Source organism: Hylobates moloch, unplaced genomic scaffold (genome assembly GCF_009828535.3).
Source record: "Hylobates moloch isolate HMO894 unplaced genomic scaffold, HMol_V3 SCAFFOLD_6, whole genome shotgun sequence".
Lineage (NCBI taxonomy): Eukaryota > Metazoa > Chordata > Mammalia > Primates > Hylobatidae > Hylobates > Hylobates moloch.
The window spans coordinates 134740755-134759740 of record NW_026652281.1 but is presented as its reverse complement, the minus strand read 5'-3'; positions in this window follow the sequence as shown (position 1 = coordinate 134759740).

Sequence of the window (18986 nt, the reverse complement as noted above, 5' to 3'; positions counted from 1 at the left end):
TCGCCTCTCCCTGTAGCCTGTAGTTCTTAACCTCCCGGGGGAAGAGGATGGAGGTTTAGGTTCCTCCGTTAGCACCTCCCACGCTTGCTTCTTCCTCCTCTCGTCCTGCGGCAGATCACTCTCACGAGGTTTTTAAAAATTATTTTTTATCTGCTGGTCTTGACTTAGTGGCGAAAGCAATCAGTATCCCCGTTAGTGCCCAGATCAAAATCATACCCCCACCTAAAAAAAAAAAAAAAAAAAAAAAAAATTCTTTTTCTGACGTTTGAAGGTGTAGCTGTGATGTTTCCCCTTTTCTTAGTGGCATTTATTAACTCGTTGTAGAAAATCTGGAATACACCAAAGAAAATTAACACTTTGTTTCTCCGTCTTTCCCATCAAAGCATTGTGGATGGTTCCTTTCAGTCTTTTTTTGTGTGTATGTAGATTTACACGGGGAATGCACAAGATTGGAATTATTCGCCTATACAATGTTGATATATTTTTCCACTCAGCTTGAGCATTTGCCAGTATCATCAATTATTCCAAAGTGTGATTTTTAAAAGAAAAATGGATTCAATATTCCAACATATGGGTTTACTAAATTGATTTATTCAACTTTTTCACCATTAAATAATCACAGAACCAGTGTTTGATATCTTGTTGCTGGTGGGTAATAGTAAAAATAAAATCCTAATATTTGTGTCATACTTTGTGATTTACAAAGCTCTTTCAAATTCATTACCTACTTACTTACTTTTTTTTTTTTCCATCCTCAAGAAAGATATTCAGGCCAGGCACGGTGGCTGACGCCTGTAATCCCAGCACTTTGGGAGGCAGAGGCAGGAGGATTGCTTGAGCTCAGGAGATTCATACCAGCCTTGGCAACGTAGCAAGACCCCTGTTCCTACAAAAAAGAAAAAAAATTATCCAGGCGTGGTAGCCCATGCCCGTAGTCCTAGCTAGGGGAGGATGAGGTGGGAAGATACTTGAGGCCAGGAGTTCGAGACTGCAGTGACCCATGATTAGCCACTGCACTCCAGCCTGGGTGACAGAGCAAGAATCTGTCTCTAAAGAAAAAGAAAAATATTCAAACAATATAAATCCTTTTATATGTAGTAAAAAGTCTCTCACTGACTCCTAACAACATACTTTAGGCAGTTACTGTTACCAGTTTTTTGTGTATCCATACAGGGATCTATATCAGTATGTGTGTATATCCTCATAATAGTACCACAAATGGTAGTCATCACTTTTGATGCTCAGAGTAACATCAGAGGGACGCAAAAGAGGAACTGGGATTTCACCTTTACAAAGGGGAAATCTGAGACTCAAAGAGAAAAAAATAGTTTACATAAGGTCACATATGTGGCAGGACCAAGACATAAATTATGACATCCTGCATCTTTTCTTTGTTTCTGTTGCTGTGAAATCAGTTTTCTGTAGGTTATCATTCCTCACCTTTTACTTCCACAAACTCCTCTCTCCAAGCTGACCAGGAGACAACCAAATCTTACCTCCTGTAGGAGCCCTACTTTCATTAGGTGAATTTTTCAAAATTACTTATCAATACGAATTCATCATTTTTATTTTTTTTATGTGTATGTTTTTGAGACAGAGTCTCACTGTGTCACCTAGGCTGGAGTACAATGGCATGATCTCAGCTCACTGCAGCCTAGACCTCTTGGGTTCAGGTGAACCTCCCACCTCCCTTCCTAGTAGCTGGGACTACAGGTGCGTGCCACCATGCCCACCTAATTTTTGTATTTTTTTTTTGTAGAAATGGGGTTTCCCCATCCACATCCCACACTGGGAGATAAGACTCCTATCAGGGATGGGCTGATTATAAAATAAGCCAATTGGCTTTGGGTTGCTTTGTAGTGAAATGCATAGTAGAAGTACTACACGGTCTTCTCCCATAGCATCTATATGGTCTTTACATAAATTAAGCATTAAAATAAAAGCATAGCAAGGAGGTCTTAAGATGCTAATCTGCCCTTTAGTAAAAGGGTTATAAAAGGTTTGTAAAGTTTTCACTTCACGGTCAAATTGGTTAGGATTAAATGGAATAATCTATAAGGTTTCATATAAATGAATTGGGGTTAACATTAATAAATTAATGCAAGGGTAAAATTTTGCTTTGAACAAAATTTTCATGTCATAGTAAAGGCTAATGAAAGGTTTTTGCCTTTTCAGTCATCATTTTGGCAAAATAATTTATGGCAATCTGGAAATTGTCCTTCCTGATACCTGACTTTTTGGTTGGTTCAGAGGGCCCCAAAACATTCAGAAAAGAGATAAATAGGATCATTTGACATGTTTAGTCACGTGAGATTGCCAAAATGATGTCCAATCTTCTTTAAGTTATATTTTGATGAATAATACTAACGTATGTTCCAAAATTGTATGGGATTTCTAAAATTCTAATGTCTAAGTATATGCTATCAATCATAATTAAGGGTAAAGTTATTGTAAACCATGAAGATAAATAAACTTCGTCAGTCATATTTTTAACTATAACTATCCTGAAAATTTTTCATTCACAGACAATTGTTGTCTGCTTTGTTCCTTCTCAAAAGATGGTTTATAATCAAGATATATAAAGGAATTTAACAGGTGTTCTCAAATGCAGGTTTTTAATAGCTTTAAAGATTATAGCATTGAAATAAAGAATGTAGGGACTCATAAAGAACAGACATGTTGACAAATATCAAGCAAAATAAAAGTTTACTAAGTGGACTACACTCAGAAAGTTAAAGCAACCTTTTTAACCTTTGCTTGGAATATTGTCGATCTTTGTTTTGATTTTCAGAGTCAAGGAAAGTTATTTTAAACTATGGCCTTTAATAATTGAGTAAGTTATACTGTGAAGAAAATTTGGAGCATGTTTATTTTTCTCTGTCTGGTTCCTCTAGAATTTGGAAATTATCTGTGAGTACTTATTAACTTATGGCAATATAGTTGTTTGTCTCAGTGCAGTCAGAATCCATTTTTCTTTGTAAACAGGACACAATTGGAAAAACTGGTTATTTTACCAGGGATTTGACTGAAAGGGTGTGTTTCCCTTTAAGGAATCAAGCTTGACATGCAAAGCCAATAAAAGCCCCTTGGGGAGAACTGGCCTCATACTTTGTCTGCACAGTCCCCACACAGGGTTCCTAACCTGTGGTCAGTAAAGAATGTCACTTTCTAACAGGTCTGGAAGCGCTGAGTTTATCCTGGGACCTCAAGAGGGGACGATCACCCAACTCACACGTATTAGAGGATAAAAACCCATGGCTGGGCTTGGCTTTAAAAGTCTTATCTGAAGGCCAGGCACAGTGACTCACGCCTGTAATTCCAGCACTTTGGGAGGCTGAGGTGGGTGGATCACATGAGGTCAGGAGTTCGAGACCAGCCTGGCCAATATGGTGAAACCCCATCTCTACTAGGTCAGGAGTTCGAGACCAGCCTGGCCAATATGGTGAAACCCCGTCTCTACTAAAAATACAAAAAGTAGCCAGGCATGGTGGCAGGCGACTGTAGTCCCAGCTACCAGTCATTCTTCAAAAGTCAAGCAGTCTTCTGAGGCAGAAGAATTGCTTGAACCTGGGAGGAGGAGGTTATAGTAAACCAAGATTGCGCCACTGCACTCCAGCCTGGGTGACAGAGCAAGACTCCATCTCAAAAAACAAAAACGAAAAAAAACAAAAAAAAGTCTTACCTAAAATTCCTTGAGGAACAGAGTTTCATCAAAGCCAATCCAAAAGGCCTGTGTCAAAATCATTCTTGCTGCACTTTATGCAAATAATCAGGCCAAGTATAAGACTAAAGTTTATTCATAATTAGTTTTTACCAAAATGAGGACTGGAGAGAAAAATTTTGCTCCAAAGCTTATCATACATTTGTCATTAAATCCTAGTCTCATTATTGTTTTTAAGCTTTTTGCCTACAATTTAGCCTTGCTTATTCCTGTGAATCAAGTGGTGATCTTCCGCAGCTTGGGGGGAAAAAGGGATGGGTAACATAAAAATGTGAATCAATATGCTGGTTCTGGGCAATTATCTTGCAAATTCTGCCAGGTAATGAAAGTGAGTAAGGTGCCCATAACCTGGAGGTTTCTTTGTTTGGGAAAATAAAACCAAGGAACTTCATAGACCCCCAAAGGGGAATTCTATATCTTGGCAAGTAAAATTTTAGATGGAAATTACCTGCCACACCACACTTGTGGGAACTGCTGTCCTCACTCTACTATTTGCATTAGGGTTATACACGGTGGCACCTTCTGTTTTTTGTTTTGTTTTTTTTAAATTTTAACTGATCCTTCTGATAGATTTCTTTTTAATTATTATTATACTTAAAGTTCTAGGGTACATGTGCACAATGTGCAGGTTTCTTACATAGGTATACATGTGCCATGTTGGTTTGCTGCACCCATCAACTCATCATTTACATTAGGTATTTCTCCTAATGCTATCCCTCCCCCAGTCCCCCACCCCCCAACAGGCTCCAGTGTGTGATGTTCCCCACCCTGTGTCCAAGTGTTCTCATTGTTCAGTTCCCACCTATGAGTGAGAACATGCGGTGTTTGGTTTTTTGTCCTTGTGATAGTTTGCTGAGAATGATGGTTTCCAGCTTCATCCATGTCCCTGCAAAGGACATGAACTCATCTTTTTATGGCTGCATAGTATTCCATGGTGTATATATGCCACATTTTCTTAATCCAGTCTATCACTGATGGACATTTGGGTTGGTTCCAAGTCTTTGCTATTGTGAATAGTGCCACAATAAACATACGTGTGCATGTGTCTGTATAGTAGCATGATTTATAATCCTTTGGGTGTATACCCAGTAATGAGATGGCTGGATCAAATGGTATTTCTAGTTCTAGATCCTTGAGGAATTGTCACACTGTCTTCCACAATGGTTGAACTAATTTACACCCCCACCAACAGTGTAAAAGCATTCCTATTTCTCCACGTCCTCTCCAGCATCTGTTGCTTCCTGACTTTTTAATGATCGCCATTCTAACTGGCATGAGATGGTATCTCATTGTGGTTTTGATTTGCATTTCTCTGATGACCAGTGATGATGGGCATTTTTGCATGTGTCTTTTGGCTGCATAAATGTCTTCTTTTGAGAAGTGTCTGTTCGTATCCTTTGCCCACTTTTTGATGAGGTTGTTTGTTTTTTCTTGTAAATTTAAGTTCTTTGTAGATTCTGGATATTAGCCCTTTGTCAGATGGGGAGATTGCAAAATTTTTCTCCTATTCTGTAGATTGTCTGTTCATTCTGATGGTAGTTTCTTTTGCTGTGCAGAAGCTTTTTCGTTTAATTAGATCCCATTTGTCTATTTTGACTTTTGTTGCCATTGCTTTTGGTGTTTTAGTTATGAAGTCCTTGCCCATGACTATGTCCTGAATGTTATTGCCTAGGTTTTCTTCTAGGGTTTTTATGGTTTTAGGTCTAACATTTAAGTCTTTAATCCATCTTGAATTAATTTTTGTATAAGGTGTAAGGAATGGATCCAGTTTTGGCTTTCTACATATGGCTAACCAGTTTTCCCAGCATCATTCATTAAATAAGGAATCCTTTCCCCATTTCTAGTTTTTGTCAGGATTGTGAAAGATCAGATGGTTGCAGATGTGTGATGTTATTTCTGAGGGCTCTGTTCTGTTCCATTGGTCTATATATCTGTTTTGGTACCAGTACCATGCTGTTTTGGTTACTGTAGCCTTGTAGTGTAGTTTGAAGTCGGGTAGCGTGATGCCTCCAGCTTTGTTCTTTTTGCTTAGGATTGTCTTGGCTATGCAGGCTCTTTTTTGGTTCCATAGGATCTTTAAAGTAGTTTTTTCCAATTCTGTGAAGAAAGTCATTGGTAGCTTGATGGGGATGGCAATGAATCTATAAATTACCTTGGGCAGTATGGCCATTTTCACAATATTCTTCCTATCCATGAGCATGGAATGTTCTTTCATTTGTTTGTGTCCTCTTTTATTTCGTTTGGCAGTGGTTTGTAGTTCTCCTTGAAGAGGTCCTTCACATCCCTTGTAAGTTGGATTCCTGGGTATTTTATTCTCTTTGCAGCAATTGTGAATGGGAGTTCACTCATGATTTGGCTCTTTGTTTGTCTGTTATTGTTGTATAGGAATGCCTGTGATTTTTACACATTGATTTTGTATCCTGAGACTTTGCTGAATTTGCTTATCAGCATAAGGAGATTTAGGGCTGAGACGATGGGGTTTGCTAAATATATAATCATGTCATCTGCAAACAGGGACAATTTGACTTCCTCTTTTCCTAATTCAATACCCTTTATTTCTTTCTCTTGCCTGATTGCCCTGGCCAGAACTAGGAGTGGTGAGAGAGGGTATCCTTGTCTTGTACCGGTTTCAAAGGGAATGATTCTGGTTTCTGCCCACTCAGTATGATATTGACTATAGGTTTGTCATAAATAACTCTTATTATTTTGAGATACATACCATCAATACCTTGTTTATTGAAAGTTTTTATTGAGAGTTGTTTATTGAGAGTTTTTAGCATGAAGGGCTGTTGAATTTGTTGAAGGCCTTTTCTGCATCTATTGAGATAATCATGTGGTTTTTGTCTTTTGTTCTGTTTATATGCTGGATTACATTTATTGATTTGTGTATGTTGAACCAGCCTTGCATCCCAGGGATGAAGCCAACTTGATCGTGGTGGATAAGCTTTTTGATGTGCTGCTGGATTCGGTTTGCCAGTATTTTATTGAGGATTTTTGCATCAATGTTCATCAGGGATATTGGTCTAAAATTCCCTTTTTTTGTTGTGTCTCTGCCAAGCTTTGGTATCAGGATGATGCTGGCCTCACAAAATGAGGTAGGGAGGATTCCCTCTTTTTCTATTGATTGGAATAGTTTCAGAAGGAATGGTACCAGCTCCTCTTTGTGCCTCTGGTACAATTCGGATGTGAGCCCATCTTGTCCTGGACTTTTTTTGGTTGGTGGCTATTAATTATTGCCTCAATTTCAGAGCCTGTTATTGGTCTATCCAGGGATTCAACTTCTTCCTGGTTTAGTCTTGGGAGGGTGTATGTGTCCAGGAATTTATCCATTTCTTCTAGATTTTCTAGTTTATTTGCATAGAGGTGTTTATAGTATTCTCTGATGGTAGTTTGTATTTCTGTGGGATCAGTGGTGATATCCCCTTTATCATTTTTTATTGTGTCTATTTGATTCTTCTCTCTTTTCTTCTTTATTAGTCTTGCTAGCGGTCTATCAATTTTGTTGATCTTTTCAAAAAACCAGCTCCTGGATTCATGGATTTTTTGAAGGGTTTTTTGTGTCCCTATCTCCTTCAGTTCTGCTCTGCTCTTAGTTATTTCTAGCCTTCTGCTAGCTTTTGAATGTGTTTGCTGTTGCTTCTCTAGTTCTTTTAATTGTGATATTAGGGTGTCAGGTTTAGATCTTTCCTGCTTTCTCTTGTGGGCATTTAGTGCTACAAATTTCCCTCTACACACTGCTTTAAATGTGTCCCAGAGATTCTGGTATGTTGTGTCTTTGTTCTTATTGGTTTCAAAGAGCATCTTTATTTCGCCTTCATTTTGTTATGTGCCCAGTAGTCATTCAGGGGCAGGTTGTTCAGTTTCCATGTAGCTGTGTGGTTTTGAGTGAGTTTCTTAATCCTGAGTTCTAATTTGATTGCAGTGTGGTCTCATAGACAGTTTGTTGTGATTTCTGTTCTTTTACAGTTGCTGAGGAGTGCTTTACTTCCAATTACGTGGTCAGTTTTAGAATAAGTGCAATGTGGTGCTGAGAAGAATGTATATTCTGTTGATTTGGGGTGGAGAGTTCTGTAGATGTCTATTAGATCTGCTTGGTGCAGAGCTGAATTCAATTCCTGGATATCCTTGTGAACTTTCTATCTCATTGATCTGTCTAATGTTGACAGTGGGGTGTTAAAGTCTCCCATTATTATTGTGTGGGAGTCTAAGTCTCTTTGTAGGTCTCTAAGGACTTGCTTTATGAATCTGGGTGCTCCTGTATTGGATGCATATATATTTAGGATAGTTAGCTCTTGTTGAATTGATCCCTTTACCATTATGTAATGGCCTTCTTTGTGTCTTTTGATCTTTGTTGGTTTAAAGTTTGTTTTATCAGAGACTAGGATTGCAACCCTTTTTTTTTTTGCTTGGTAGATCTTCCTCCATCCCTTTATTTTGAGCCTATGTGTGTCCGTGCATGTGAGATGGGTCTCCTGAATACAGCACACTGATGGGTCTTGACTCTTTATCTAGTTTGCCAGTCTGTGTCTTTTAACTGGGGCATTTAGCCCTTTTACATTTAAAGTTAATATTGTTATGTGTGAATTTGATCCTGTCATTATGATGTTAGCTGGTTATTTTGCCCATTAATTGATGCAGTTTCTTCCTAGCATCGATGGTCTTTACAATTTGGCATGTTTTTGCATTGGCTGGTACCAGTTGTTCCTTTCCATGTTTAATGTTTCCTTCAGGAGCTCTTGTAAAGCAGGCCTGGTGGTGACAAAATCTCTCAGCATTTGCTTGTCTGTAAAGGATTGTATTTCTCCTTCACTTATGAAGCTTAGTTTGGCTGGATATGAAATTCTGGGTTGAAAATTCTTTTCTTTAAGAATGTTGAATATTGGCCCCCACTCTTTTCTGGCTTATAGGGTTTCTGCTGAGAGATGTGCTGTTAGTCTGATGGGCTTCCCTTTGTGGGTAACCTGACCTTTCTCTCTGGCTGCCCTTAACATTTTTTCCTTCATTTCAACCTTGGTGAATCTGACAATTATGTGTCTTGGGGTTGCCCTTCTCGAGGAGTATCTTTGTGCTGTTCTCTGTATTTCCTGAATTTGAATATTGGCCTGCTTTGCTAGGTTGGGGAAGTTCTCCTGTATAATATTCTGAAGAGTGTTTTCCAACTTGGTTGCATCCTCCCCATCACTTTCAGGTACACTAATCAAACGTGGATTTGGTCTTTTCACATAGTCCCATATTTCTTGGAGGCTTTGTTCGTTTCTTTTTACTTTTTTTCTCTAATCTTGTATGCTCACTTTATTTCATTAATTTGATCTTCAATCACTGCTATCTTTTCTTCCACTTGATCGAATCAGCTATTGAAGCTTCTGCATGCATCACAAAGTTCTCGTGCCATGGTTTTCAGCTCCATCAGGTCATTTAATGTCTTCTTTACACTGTTTATTCTAGTTAGCCATTTGTCTAACCTTTTTTCAAGGTCTTTACCTTCCTTGCAATGGATTAGAACATGCTCCGTTAGCTCAGAGATGTTTGTTATTACCGACCTTCTGAAGCCTACTTCTGTCAACTCGTCGAAGTCATTCTCCATCCAGCTTTGTTCCATTGCTGGTGAGGAGCTGTGATCTTTTGGAGGAGAAGAGGCACTCTGGTTTTAGAATTTTCAGCTTTTCTGCTCTGGTTTCTCCCCATCTTTGTGGTTTTATCTACCTTTGGTCTTTGATGTTGGCGACCTACAGATGGGGTTTTGGTGTGGATGTCCTTTTTGTTGATGTTGATGTTATTCCTTTCTGTTTGTTAGTTTTCCTTCTAACAGTTAGGTCCCTCAGCTGTAGGTCTGTTGGAGTTTGCTGGAGGTCCACTCCAGACCCTGTTTGCCTGGGTATCACCAGCAGAGGCTGCAGAACAGCAAATTACAGAACAGCAAATATTGCTGCCTGATCCTTCCTCTGGAAGCTTCGTCCCAGAGGGTCACCCACCTGTACGAGGCGTCTGTCGACCCCTACTGGGAGATGTCTCCCAGTTAGGCTATGTGGGGGTCATGGACCCATTCAAGGAGGCAGTCTGTCTGTTCTCAGAACTCAAACATTGTGCTGGAAGAACCACTGCTCTCTTCAGAGCTGTCAGACAAGGATGTTTAAGTTTGAAGAAGTTTCTCCTGCCTTTTTTTCAGCTATGCCTTGCCCACAGAGGTGGAGTCTATAGAGGCAGTAGGCCTTGCTGAGCTGTGGTGGGCTCCACCCAGTTCGAGCATCCAGGCCACTTTGTTTACCTACTCAAGCCTCAGCAATGGCAGACGCCCCTCCCTCTACCAGGCTGCAGCCTGGCAGGTCGATGTCAGACTGCTGCGCTAGCAGTGAGCAAGGCTCCATGGGGGTGGGACCCACTGAGCCAGGCACGGGAGAGAATCTCCTGGTCTGCCGGCTGCTAAGACCATGGGAAGAGCCCAGTATTTGGGCGGGAGTGTCCCGTTTTTCCAGGCAGTCTGTCATGGCTTCCCTTGGCTAGGAAAGGGAAATCCCCTGACCCCTTCCGCTTCCCCTGTGAGGTGACGCCCCACCCTGCTTCGGCTCTCCCTCCGTGGGCTGCACCCACTGTCCAACCAGTCCCAAAGAGATGAACCAGGTACCTTAGTGGGAAATGCAGAAATCACTCGTCTTCTGCGTCGATCACACTGGGAGCTGCAGACCAGAGCTGTTCCTATTTGGCCATCTTGGAACAGACCTCCCATGGGTAGCACCTTTAAGCTGAAATATTGGACAGAGAGTTTCCATTGCTATAGTATTTTGCTTAATTATTATCTTTATAGCAGGGATAATAGTTGACAAAAAGGAAGCATGAAAGTTTTACCATCACTGAGTCTGCTAGGCCTTTTTTGGGTTTAGTAATGCAGTTTTAAATGAAACATGCTGCTTTTGGATTAACACCTCTAGTAAAGTAGAGGAAAATCTACAGGTACTTAAATCAGCTGGGCGTGGCAACTCATGCCTGTAATCCCAGCAGTTTGGGAGGCTGAGGCAGGCAGATGACCTGAGGTCAGGAGTTCAAGACCAGCCTGGCCAACATGGTGAATCCCTGTTTCTACTAAAAGTACAAAAAATTAGCCAGGCATGGTGGCACGTGCCTGTAATCCCAGCTACTCAGGAGGCTGAGGTGGGAGAATTGCTTGAACTCAGGAGGTGGAGATTGCAGTGAGCCAAGATCACACCATTGCACTCCAGCCTGGGCAACAACAGCAAAACTCCCATCTCAGAAAAAAAAAAAAAAATCAAATCATAATTATTGACAGGCTCAGGAAAAATGACAGCTTCAGCTCTGAGTGGCTACAATCCCTTTTTAATAAATTCCAGTCTTCTTTATGGAATTGGTTAACCCCTTTTTTAAGCACTCTCTTGCTTATATGTCTTGTATTGATATTTGGAGCCTATATACTATATACTCAATACTATAACTCAAATTGTTTCTTCTCACCTAGAAGCAATCAAACTCCAAATGGTGCTGTAAACTGAAACACACTTGGAGATGCCATTCTTCTGAGGACACTTAGATCCACCCCAGGAGGAACCCTAGCTGCTGTTCCCCATTTGACTCCCCTTTTCAGCAGAAAGTAGCCAGAAAGAATCATCACCCAAAACCCACTAACAGCAGTTAGTGTGGCATCTCCATAGTGGGGAATGTTGTAGGAAGAGAGGTCCTTGGGAATTTTTCTTTTTTTTCTTTTTTTCTTTTTTTTTTTGAGACAGAGTCTCTCTCTGTCGCCCAGGCTGGAGTGCAGTGGTGCGATCTCGGCTCACTGCAAGCTCCGCCTCCCAGGTTCACGCCATTCTCCTGGCCCAGCCTCCTGAGTAGCTGGGACTACAGATGCCTGCCACCGCACCTGGCTAACTTTTTTTTTTTTTTTTTTGTATTTTTAGTAAAGACGGGGTTTCACTGTGTTAGCCAGGATGGTCTCGATCTCCTGACCTCGTGATCCTCCGGCCTTGGCTTCCCAAAGTGCTGGGATTACAGGCGTGAGCCACCGTGCCTGGCCAAGGGAAGTTTTCGTTTTTTAAAGCATCTCCAGAAAAGTTTCTTCTAAAGCCCTGGCTCTTAGCGCCAGCCCAGCAACCTTTGATATGCAAATACTGACCATTAGAAAGTGGGCCCACACAAACATGGAGATTCCTGTGGCCTTCCTGCCCTTTCCCCACATGTTCCTGGCAACATGGCCGCCTCCACATATCCCCAGGAGTATAGAACATCATGGCGCCCTATATTTGCATATTAAAAGGGTAGGGTGGGAGGGTCAGCTTTTTTACAGGCTACGTGAATGTCATGCCTAGTCAAACCAATCCCTTGAGCCCTATGCAAATCAAACACCACCTCCGGCCTCTGCATATAGACCTGGCTGGTATCCCTGCCAGGTGGGGACCTCCTCTTTTGGCTTTGGAGACCCCATCCCTGTGTCTCTGTATGGGGGAGCTTCTTTCTTCTGTCTTCTCCCTTCCTTCTTGCCTATTAAACTCTCCGCTCCTTAAAAGCAAAAAAAAAAAAAAAGAAAGAAAAAAACAGGGTTTCCCCATGTTAACCAGGCTGGTCTCCAAATTCTGGGCTCAAGCTGTCTGCATGCCAAAATGCTGGGATTACAGGTGTGAGCCATTGTGCCTGGCCCTGAATTCATGATTTTTAAAAATGTATTTTCCAGGCCCAGTGCGGTGGCTCATGCCTGTAACCTCAGCACTTTGGGAGACCAAGGCGGGCAGATTGCTTGAGGCCAGGAAATTGAGACCATCCTGGCCAATGTGGTGAAACTCTGAGCTAAAAATACAAAAATTAGCCTGGCGTGGTGGGACATGCTTATAAATCCCAGCTGCTCGGGAGACTGAGGCATGAGAATCAGTTGAACCAGGGAGGAGGAGGTTGCAGTGAGTTGAGATCTCACCACTGCACTCCAGCCTGGGCGACAGATCCAGATAATGTCTCAAAAAAATAAAGTGTATTTCCCAGCTCTGTCCATTGGGTGGAGATAAAATGCCACTCCAGAAGCAATAAGCATCCAGATCTTAACTTCAAATTACCATTCCCCATGAAAATGAAAATAAACTCTTTGAAGAAATGGCTGGCTCTACATTGTGGCAGACAAAATTCTAGGCGAGCCTGGGACATTGTGTTGTCCCAGAAAGGAAGGAAATGCTCAGACTAATGAGTGTATCTCAAAAAAGATGAGCCAGCTTAAAGGGGTTCCCACTGGCCAAATATGTGATAATTTGAGCATTGATAAAAATAATAACTATAATTGATTGCAATTGTGTTGCAATTGTATTGATAGCGCCTGTAATCTTAGCTACTCGGGAGGCTGAGGCAAGAGAATCGTTTGAACCCAGGAGGCAGAGGTTGCAGTGAGCCAAGATAGCACCATTGCACTCCAGCCTGGGTGACAAGAGCGAAACTCTGTCTTAAAAAAACAAAACAAAACAAAAACACACACACCAAAAGAACATAATCAGACATATTCAGAATGTGGGGTATTATGTAAGATCACTGACTTGGCTTCTTCAAAAAGTAAATTTTATCAAGAAGAACAATATCTTTGAACATGTGTCCTAGGAGAAAAAAAGAAGAAAATGAAAAAGGAGGAGAAACAAGGAAGAAAGAAAAGGTAAGTGGTGGGCTGGGCATGGTGGCTCACGCCTGTAATCCTAGCACTTCAGGAGGCCGAGGAGGGCGGATCACTTGAGGTCAGGAGTCGGAGACAAGCCTGGCCATGATGGGGAAACCCTGTCTCCATTGAAAATATAAAAATTAGCCAGCATGGTGGCTCATGTCTGTAATCCCAACTATTCAGGAGGCTGAGGGAGGAGAATTGCTTGAACCTGGGAGGCAGAGTTTGCAGCAAGCTGAGATTGTGCCACTGCACTCCAGCCTGGCCAACAGAGCAAGACTGTCTCAAAATAAAAAAAAAAAAAGAAAGAAAAAGGTAAGTGGGGACTGTTCCACAATAAGAGATTTAAGAGACATAACAACCAAATACAATGCAAAACTCTTGACTAGATACTGGCCTAAAAACCATTAAAAGCAGCTCTAAATTCACTGGGGAAATCTGTAATTACAAACAACCCTAGGTTTTAGTGGTTTGTAAAACAAAAGTTTATTTCCTGTTCAAGTCACTTGTGCTGCCAGTTGACTATGGTTATATTCCTGATAGCTGTTTGGATCCCTGTGTCTTATTCCAAAACCCAGGAAATGATTAGAAAAGCTTCTACAGCGCACAATGTGCATCTTGCTGCTCACAATGTTTGCTGAAGCAATATGGCCAAGCGCTAAGATTATAGGGGAGGAGTGTGTCGTCTTCCCATAGAGAAGAGGAAAGTGAATACTTTTGAGTAATAATACAATCTATTGCCACTCTTTATTAGTGGATACTAGGGAATTTTTAATTTTACAGGTATGATAATGTAGTGTGTAAAAGACCAATCTTAGGAGATACATTAAGAAGTATTTAGGGATGAGATAGTAACAGTAAAAAAGTAGATTGGTAGTAAAAGCAAAAGTGGCAAAATGTTAACAACTATTGAATCTAGTGGTGGTTTTATGGATATCCATTATATTATTTTTTTTTTAACTTTTCTACATGTTATGGGTGGAATTGTGACTCTCCTAAAATATACTGAAGTCCTAACCCATATACCTATGGATGTAACTTTATGTGGAAGTAGGGTCTTTGCCCTATTGGCTACTGTAAGCAATTAAAATGGGGTCATTAGGGTGGGCCTTTAGTCCAGTATGACTGGTTTTCTTATAAGAAAACAGAGACACACACAGAGAGGAAGAATGGCACCTGAAGAAGAAAGCAGAGGTTGGAGTGATGCATCTACAAGCCAAGAAAGGTGAAGGATTGTCCTTGACAAGGCTGAGGCAGGAGAATCACTTGAGCTTGGGAGGTGGAGGTTGCAGTGAGCCAAGATGGTGCCACTGCACTCCAGCCTGGGTGACAGGGTAAGTCTCTGTCTGAAAAATAATAATAATAATAATTGAGATCACAGATTTGGACTGCAGAAACTGAGCTTTAAATTATCAGTGACGGGAAGATTAGGAAATCTGCCAAATGTTGGTTAGGGATGAACCAGAATGATTTGACAGGGCATATTTGAATGAACTGATAGAATAAACATCATAGATCAATATTGAACTAAGATGAATCAAGAAACTGGTTATGGTAAAGATAATTGCCATTTTTTTGAGCACTCGCAAATTGCTATGTGATGCTGCATAAACCTTGTATAGGTCATCCTTTTTCATCCTCAGAATAATCCATTTTACAAATGAGAAAACAAACAGAGGCTTATAGGGATTAAAAGTCTGCACTTTTAGCCACAACACTCTCCTGCTTCATAAAATAGTTAGCACATACTATGTCCTTGGTGCTGTGCTAAGCACTCAGGATACATTATCTAGACCCATCCTCTCAGCCATCTTGTTGAGAGGCATTATTCTCCTTACTTATCAGATACCTACAAGAGATACAATAACTTCCTGCAATACTATATATGGGGAACCAGGGAAGCTGGGAGACTCATCCAGGTCACTGTCTTTAGAGGTGAATTCTACCTAGATCCTACCTACTCTCAGGGTTCTGACAAGTGGAGAAGGTAAGACAACTATACTGCAAGGGAAAACGTGGTGGGTGTCATAGAGTTCCCACAGACAAAGCACCATGAGAATACCCAGGAAGAATGTTACTGAGGGCGGAAAGTAAACCCTAAATTTCTTTGAAACTCACAGTTTTGTAAAATTCTGCACACAGTGAATATAAAATGGTGTAGCCACTATGGAAAACAGTATAGCAGCTCCTCAAAAAATTAAATATAGGGCTGAGCATGGTGGCTCACACCTGTAATTCCAGTGCTTTGGGAGGCCGCGTGTGGAAGACTACTTGAGCTCAGGAATTCAAGACCAGCCTGGGCAACATAGCAAGACCCCATCTCTAAAAAAAAAAAAAAAATTAAAAACAACCGCTGGATACGGTGGCTCATGTCTGTAATCCCAGCACTTTGGGAGGCCGAGGCCGACAGATCACGAGGTCAAGAGTTCGAGACCAGCCTGATGAACATAGTGAAACTCGGTCTCTACTAAAAATACAAAAATTAGCTGGGTGCAGTGGCGCGCGCCTGTAATCCCAGCTACTCAGGAGGCTGGAGCAGGAGAATCGCTTGAACCCGGGAGGCAGACGTGCCAGTGAGCTGATATCGCATCACTGCATTCCAGCCTGGGCGACGGAGAGACTCCATCTCAAACAAACGAACAAACAAAAAAATTGAATTACCATTGACCCTGCAATTTCACTTCTGGGTACATAGCCAAAAGAATTGAAAACAGTCTCAAAGAGATGTTTGTACAGCCATGTTCATAGCAGCTTTATTCGCAATAGCTAAAACGAGGAAGGAGCCTAAGTGTCTATTAATGAATGCATGAATAAGCAAGATGTGATATGCATACACAATGAAATAGTATTCAGCCTTAACAAGGAATGAAATTCTGACACATGCTACAACATGAATCTTTTTTTTTTTTTTTTTTTTTTTGAGACGGAGTCTCGCTCTGTCGCCCAGGCTGGAGTGCAGTGGTGCAATCTCGGCTCACTGCAAGCTCCGCCTCCCGGGTTCACGCCTTTCTCCTGCCTCAGCCTCTCCGAGTAGCTGGGACTACAGGCGCCCGCCACCGTGCCCGGCTAATTTTTTGTATATTTAGTAGAGACGGGGTTTCACCGTGGTCTCGATCTCCTGACCTCGTGATCCGCCCGCCTCGGCCTCCCAAAGTGCTGGGATTACAAGCGTGAGCCACCGCGCCCGGCTTATGAGTGAATCTTGAGGACATTGCGCTCCGTGAAATAAGCCAGTCACAAAAAGACAAATGCTGTGTGATTGCAGTAGTCAAATTCATAGAGGCAGAAAGTACAATGGTGGTTGCCAGGGGGTTGGGGAGAAGGGAATAGGGAGTTGTTACTTGATGCGTACAGAGTTTCTATTTCATAAGGTGAAAAGGGTTCTGCAGATTGGTTCACAACAATGTGAATGTAGTTAACGCTACTGGATTGTATACTTAAAATGGTTAAGATGGTAAATTTTATATTCTGTGTATCTTAGCATAATTAAAAATTAATTAAAAATCTGCACACAACAGGTGTTTATGACCTAACTGGACACTGGCCTCTATTTTTATTTCTTAAATTTTCTGTTACTTAGAAGATCACTTGCTCACTGCAGGCTGACACAAAGAAAAATAATTTCCTTTGGCATAAAAGTCATATTTCATTTGACTTGATGCTGACTCATTTGTTTTGTGGTAAAATCTGCATTATGTAATGGATGGTGAGGAGGGGAAAGAAGAAATAATTTGTGTCTAAAATCTCCTTTCTCCTCTGAACAGCTCTAATCTAATTTCTGGCTTGGAGTAATGTATATGATTCCAGGAATGACTGCCTAGGTCTGTCTTGGTTTTGAGGTAGATATAAGCATTAGGACATACCAGGATATACAAGGGTATAAAATTTAAAACTATTATTCCAGAATAAGTTTATGATTACAGGGAGTTATAATTATTATATTTGTCCGGCATTTTTTAGGCATTGCTTACATAGGTCAGGGTGAATGGATTTTATTTCTAAAGAGTCATTGATTGTGTGTCCTTAAAAGGACACGTTCAAGTTAACTACTCATTCTTTCTCTACTTAACGGGGGTTCCAGACGTTGTGAGGATGTGGTTGACGGAGGACTTGGAAAAAGATGTTAGGAAAAGAGAAAGAGGAAATTAAATGTATGTTGCCTAGTCCCACTTGACCTTGTTCCATTTAATTCCACAAATGTACTCATTCATTTAACAAGTATTTCTTGATTTATTTCTATGTACCACGCACCAAGGCTGTCACGCCACAGCAAACAAGACAGCCATGCTGCCTGCCCGGTGGGGTTCGAGGTCAGTTGGGAAAGACAGACCTGATGACAAACAATTGTGTGAAGTGTTGTGAATCAAGGTGGAGGCCCTGCCCTGACTGGGGGCGGGTGTGGCTGGGGATAGTCCATGAAGTTTCCCCTGAGGAAGCAGTACTTAAACTGAGACCCAATAATGAGATCACAAGACAGCATGCTTACAGGTTTCTGGAATCTTGGAATTGTAACGTTGGGTGAACGTTTTGCCACACATTTTGCTTGTATAAGACTTTGGAAAGGAATCCTGAGTAGTGTGAATTTCTATATCATAGGTCAGGCAATTAATAAACACTGATTGAGCACCTTCAATGTGTGAGGGCACTGGATGATGTGTGAGGTGTCTGGGCCAACCGAGAATCTATTTTGATATTTCAGATATCCAGGACTGATTAAATGGAAGAGACAGACAAAAGACAAAAAAGAAAAAAAAAGAACTTTGTGTCCATAGGTACTGACTAGGAGGATATAATTGATAATAATAATACCTTCTGGGTATAAGAAACTTATTCCAAACCATATTCTCATACGTTATTCATTTTTTTCCTCTCTAAATGAGTCTGTAGGGGAGGTAAGACAACAATTTTCTCCATTTTATAAGAAAGGAAACAAATGTTGTGGGGATTAGTTAAGTGATTTTTGCCCAATGTCCCACAACTTTCCAAACTAGGATTAGAACCCAGGCCTTTTGACACCAAGTCCAAGTTCCCCTCCACTCTGCCACCTTGCCTTTCCATGCTTGTCAGGAATGAAATAGATAGCTGTTGTCTTTGCCTGCCCAGCATTTCATTTTTCTGACTTTGGACCAGGGAAGCCCAACTGTCCTTTCCCCACCTTCAGGCCATGTAGTCCAGGTGGAGATAATCCCTCCTCACCTGTTGCTCCAGGTGAGAGATAATCCCTCCTCACCTGTTGCTCCACTGTCATGTCCTAGTGTGAACTGGATAAAGATCCCTCTCTCCTGTCACACACAGTCCTGCACCAGGATAAAGGCTTGGTGAATGCAGCCCTCTCTGGATTTCAGCCCCTGCTTGTCATTTTTGCAATGAATTACCTGGACAAATATCTGTGGCCTTCCTAATGACTGAGTCCTAGCCAGTAAGGTTCTGAGATGTGGATCTGACCCAAGCCAGGTCAATGAGACAGTCTGACCCTTTGCTAGGATGACTAGGAAAGACAGGCTCTCCTCCCATTTGAATTGTTACACTGGTGGCCATGTTGCCTTCAAGAGGTAAGAGACCGCCCAAGATTTCAGTTTACACAAAGGAAAGAAAATAGGAAAGATGGAGACAAAAACTGTGATAACATTG